Genomic DNA, 6000 nt, shown 5'->3' with positions numbered 1-6000 from the left:
AAATAAACTCAGTTGCCATCTCTGGAGGGTTGCGAATGGAAGCGGAACGACGGATGGCAACTACTCCATGCAATGCACTGTTTCATTCCACTATTCATAACCCTATTCTTTTGGGACAAGCAAAACACATGATTTTTACTGATCGAAAGGGTTAGAGCAACCTTTCAACCTCACTTTTCATATAATTCGCATTCCATTCCTCTATTCCCAACCTCATTCATTGAGAAAATGTCTGTTTTTGCATTGTAATATACGGAAAGGAGATAGATTTCGAAACGATTTGTGATTTATAACAGATCAAAATCGAATTAAGACAGAGAAAGATGTTTCATTTCACTAGTCCTAACCTAATCCTAATTATTTCTTTCGAGAGACAGAGAACATAAGTGTATCTGTAAGGATCACCGCCTCAAATCTATATGGCCACTCAATCATCTGAAATACACCTGAGATTGCCCGCAAGGACTCATTTCCCACTTGAGCGGTTATCAACCATTTAGCCCCATTCCTCGCTCCTTTTTCGGCCACTTTCCGGATGATTCCTATTGGCACTTGGTCACACTTTGTGCATTTTGATAAGCTGCACTTTGGGGATGTGTGCCTCTGTGTGTGTGTCCTTCCAGAAGGAGCTGCTCCTCCTTCCCGATGCGATTTCTATCGAGAGAAGGAAAAACAATTTTCGCAACAAAGAAAATAAAAGAAAAGAAAAGCCAGCCAAGTGTCGAATGATGTCGCAAATGGAAACACGTGCAGGAAGGACACACACACAGAAAGTATCCTTAGCTGTACCTCCCTCCCCTTCCTCCCCCCTGCCTTTCCTTTCCTTTGCTTTCGTTTCGTTTTTCCCTCTTCCCTTCCGTCCGATGTCCTTTCAGGGTTCAGCATTTCGAGGCACAGAAGAGAAATTTGTTGGGTGCCAAACATTAATTTTATGTTTGTTAATTTCTTTTATTTTTTCCAACATTTTTTCTACCAATTTCCCGACAATTTCATGGACATTTGCATATTTTGTACACCGTGCACCGTACACCTCTCTCCCCCTCTGAAATCCTTCGAAATTCCAAGGCGTTTCGGAGGACAAAAAATGAGTCTAACAATTGTTTGAGAAATTAAAACGCGGGGAAAAAGAATTGCGTTAAATTTATCGTCTGTAAACTGCTCCGAAAAAAAAGGACTCGAAATTAGTTCAACTAGAGGTTATATTAAAAGGAAATGCAGAGCGGGAGGACATAGAGGCAGGCCAAGGGGGAAGGAGTGACCAGAATAGAGCAACCCTTTTTTGAGGAGAGCGGGGAGAGGCCCAGGACCCGCACATATGTTGCATTCAAGCCACTTGAGAGAGCGAGAGAGAGAAAAGGGAGAGGGAGAGGGAAAGGGAACGGGCACGGGAAAGGGGTATACATGATAGGGGTTTCACAGGAATCCAGGCAAGGCTTGAGGACTGAGGCTGGAGGATTGAGGGTTACGATTCGCACTTGTGGCTGGCCAATAAATCTTCCATTTCGATTTAAAGTGTAGCAGAGGGAGCAGAGACAGAGACAGAGGCAGGACACAAGATTTATGACCCCATTGTCGATCTGTTCGATTACAAGACCATATAATCGAAAACCCAACCCCACAATCGAATCCTGCATCGCATCCATGGCATCCATGGCATCCTTCGCATCTCATAGCCCTCGCAGATGATGTGGCCCATAAATCCTGGCCAATGCCATCAATATTATGACTTGTCAAATTATGTTGTACTTGTGTCTCATCTTAAAGCCTTTTGTTTTCCCATTTTCCTGGCTGCCACACTTTCTCTGCTTTCTCCTTTGCTTTGTGTTGCTTGTTGTGTGGCTTTTCGTTTGTTGGCCTTATTTAAGAGGTCCTGGAAGAGCTCCCTGGAGGACCATTCAGCGTTTCGGTTTCAGGTCTTTTCGGTGGGGTCGAGTGGCGGCCAATGGCCAATTAATGCTAATTTCAACAAGGCTCTCCGCCTAACCCTTTCGCCAGTCACAAACCATTTAACATTTGACACGGCTGATACCCCTTACTCCTCCTTCCGCGACTCCTTTTACTCCCTTTGGCCATTTCCCCCGTTTAATTAGCGAATCTCAACGCTTTTTTATGGGGACATCTTGCAGTGGGAGGCGGAGGCGAAGGCGAAGGCAGCTGCTGTTTGAGATATTTGCATTCAAATTGCTTTTCCAAGATGCAAAAGGACCATTCGGAATAATGGTAATGGAACAGAGCTTATGCAGGGCATAATGGAACAATGAAATGGGAACTTGGAAGAAGATATCGCAATGAAAACAGGTCTAAATATGACTGGAGAGTGTTTCAAACGATTGACTTCCCCCACCATCCAAAAGGATATACATACATGCTCCGAGGATTGGCCTGCCCCATGGAAAATTCTCTATAAATAAGCCCCATAATCATCTGCTGGTCAGAAGCTCATTTCGAATGCATTTAATTGCCGTCTCAGGGACAGAAAGACTGAAAGGCTGAAAGTAGAATTACTCGTCAAATCAGACTCTGATTCCCCTCTAATTCTTTCTCTGTTTCTCTCAAAACCAAACAGGAAGTTCGTTAGCAAGAGAAAACCCCGAAAGACAAGACAAAAGCCAAGGAAATTTCTCTTTATTAAATTTTCACTTGCTGCTGTGGCAATTTTTCGGATAGAAGGAAAACACACAGCATAGAAACAGCAGAAACAACAGCAGGAAAAATGAGGAAAAATGCGTGAGAGGCCGTGCAATGAATAATGCATGAGAGCAACGTCTCTCTCTATCTCTCTCTCTCTCTATCCTTTACATGATGCACGGGGGGAGTGGCGGGAGGCAGTGATTATCTGCGCGTGTGTGGGTGGGTGTTGTGTGTGTATGTCATTAAGTTCCTCATACGAGGGACTTTCCCCCCCACGAAATACTCGTATGTTTGTCCTTTGAATGGCAACAATTACCCAAACCACAAAACCCGTCGTCCGTCGCCCGTCGACTGTCGACTGTCGACAGTCGTCGTCAGCAAATTGCTGCCAAATATGGGAGGAATTTCGGTAGATTGTTTGCTCGGTCAGAAATGCGGTGCAAAACGCTAGTGCAAATAAATGTGGAATATAGAATTAATAGGTGCACATGTATCTGGGGGTCAGCTGAGGTCATCGGCAAATTATCGGACCCAAAAAGGCAATGGTGGAATGATGGAAAGTCCTCGAAATTTCAGATGTTATATGTGGGAAATAAGGGAAGCTCTGCGGGTTCCCTATGAAACTCCAGCTCTTGTTGATCTTCACACCGCCCCTGTTGCATTTACCACTCTGTTCCGCTTACCTATGCCGTTCATTCCACGGTTTCTTGATACTCCTTCTGTCTTCGGCACCTGTTCCATCATATCACTGTTCCATTTAAGCTTGTTCCTTCTACCACTCTGTTCCTATTCCTTCTGCTGTTCCTACTCCTTCTGCTGTTCCTTCTACACCAGATCCTTCGATTACTGCTGTTCTTTTTAGTGTCGTTCCCTCTACTCCAAAGGTCCTCCCGCCCCTCTGCTATTCCTCGTCCTGTATCTCCCCCTTCTTTTCCTCTTCCTGTTGCTATCTTCCTCAATTAGTCGCTGGTGCAGGTTTCCGCTCATCAACATCATCCAAAGGCCATTGCTGTTTGCACAAATTGATTGACACTGATGTTTCCTTCTGCCTGGGAGAAGGGGGCTCCCCATCCCCACCCTCTCTCTCTATCTCTCTTCAGTCCTCGCTCATCAGAGACCATCCGCCTTCTCTTTCGGCTGTGTCGACTGACAGCCAACATGACACCAGTCGAACTTCACGGACACACACGCATGTGGCACGGCCCACCCACCCACATGTCTTTCCAGCTCCCTCTCTCGTTACACAACACACACACACAGACACACATATGCGACGTCCTTCTGGCACTCATCCCTGCCCTGCCCCTTCTACATGTCCATCCATATGCTTTATTAGTTCATTCGTTCCACCGGGGGGTGGCTGTGCCTCTTGTGGTCCACACGCTAATATTAATTTATTGTCACTGCCACCCACTCCCACTCCCCCTCCTTCTGCCTGCCACACACTGATATGCATCAAAATGAAAAAGGACAATTTAATTTCATTTACCGCAGGAGCAGCGGCAGTGGCAGTGGCAGAGGCAGGAAGATTATTCCGGGAGTCCTCTCGTGTTCTCGGGCTCTCGTCCTCTCCTCGAAATGCCATTATTAACACTTGCTACCACAGAAATGCGGTCAAAAAGCGGCAACTTCTTCCCCTCATATGATGGGGCTCCACATGAGAGCGGGGGCGGGGGCGGAGGCAGGACCTCGTCCAGAGAACAGATTGGACTCTAATTAGAAAATGATGGATCTCCTTGTGAGCGCCACGAGGAGGTGCCTTCGGGGGATGAGAAGCGACTCCCTTCCGTCCAAGAGAGCGCGAGAGAAGGAGAGAGAGAGAGCATTTTGGGGGGTTTAATAATTCATTTTTGAATATTTTCCGCTTATCGCAAAAGATGAGGCACAAAGATTTATGTTGCAGGCGATGTAACCCGATACTCCATGCCCCCCCGTCCCTCCGTCCCACCGTGCCCTTCTGTGCGGCTCAGAATGGTCTCCAGGCTCCTGCCCGCCTTATCCGCTCTTCTGCCCAAAATGATTTAATGCTCACTTACAGGTTACGCGACGCAGAGACGCAGCTCCTGGACCTCCAGTGAATGGCTTTGTGTCCTTCTTGCCTCCCAGTGGCGCCATTAAATCTCATTAAAAAGTTCAACTTCTCTCCACAGAGTGGGGGGTGGGCGGTGGCGTGGGGCAGATGCAAATTACAAATGTTTTCGCATTTCTCTTACTCTCTCTCGAGTGCGGAAAATGCAGCAACAAAGCGGCAAAGTCCAATGAAAAGTCACCTGAAAACTTATCAGAGTTAAATTTCATTTCATTTCATTTCGGGAATACATTTTCACTGAAGGACTCTTCAGGGTATCCCCCTTTCTGGTGTATGCAAAGTGATTCTTCATTGGGAACGATAGGGAAAAGAGGGTGGCAGGGGAGTGAGTACCTACCCCTTTCCGTGACTTTTCCTTTGGCCTCAGTTCGATGCCAATCTTCGCTTTCCAGTGACAAATGCGAAGGCCTTCCATCTTTGGCGTCTTTGGGAAAATTGATTCGGAAAATGCAAATTTCGAAAGCTACAAAACAGCAAAAAGGTCACTCATTTATAAAGTATTCCAAAATTGATTCGAAAGGTAGGATTAATGGCAGTATTTTTGGACTGTCGACTGTTTTTGGGGGTATACTAGGAGACACTTGATAGATTTTATACTGATTTACTATACCGATTCTGTTTTAAGTGTCTTTATCTCTCTATTATATCAAAAAGTATTGGGTCGTCGTCGTCGTCCGATATTTTACCCGTATCGGCGCGAGTGGACAAAGCGAGTGAGCAGGGGCTTGCCTCCTAGTACTTTATACGTGATAAGATAAGAAATATATTCTAAGAAAAAGGTATCAGATCGTATCAAACTCTAGTTGGCTGGAAATTACTCTTAGAAGGGTCTATAGATGCACATCTGTAAAACCGAGGGCTTAGTAGACACACAAACCGAGTCATGGATACATCTAATGGAATATTAATCCTGCCTCTTAATATTTCATATTAAACTATTAAATCCATATCCAGATTATCGGGCAATACGGATTTATACTAAAGCTCTGTATGAATCGACAGAATATATGCGATTCTTAACCAAAAAGATGTTGTATGCCTTAGCCCTTTTTGGTGTCTCGGAAGGGGGAGTGCGTCACTCTCTGACGCTACGATATCCATCCGCAGGCACTTCCCCTTCCCATATTCCCATATATGTATGATACATGTCCAGTCCATTCCTCCATTCCAATATTCTGATTCACAGAATGACGTTGATTCTACAGATACGAGTATATTCTTTATTCTTTGTTTATTAATCATTAAGAAATATTTCGTTGTTTATTATTAAAAGCGACAAC

The sequence above is a fragment of the Drosophila miranda genome, chromosome XR (assembly GCF_003369915.1).
Source record: "Drosophila miranda strain MSH22 chromosome XR, D.miranda_PacBio2.1, whole genome shotgun sequence".
Classification (NCBI taxonomy): Eukaryota; Metazoa; Arthropoda; class Insecta; order Diptera; family Drosophilidae; genus Drosophila; species Drosophila miranda.
This window is presented reverse-complemented; position numbering follows the sequence as displayed.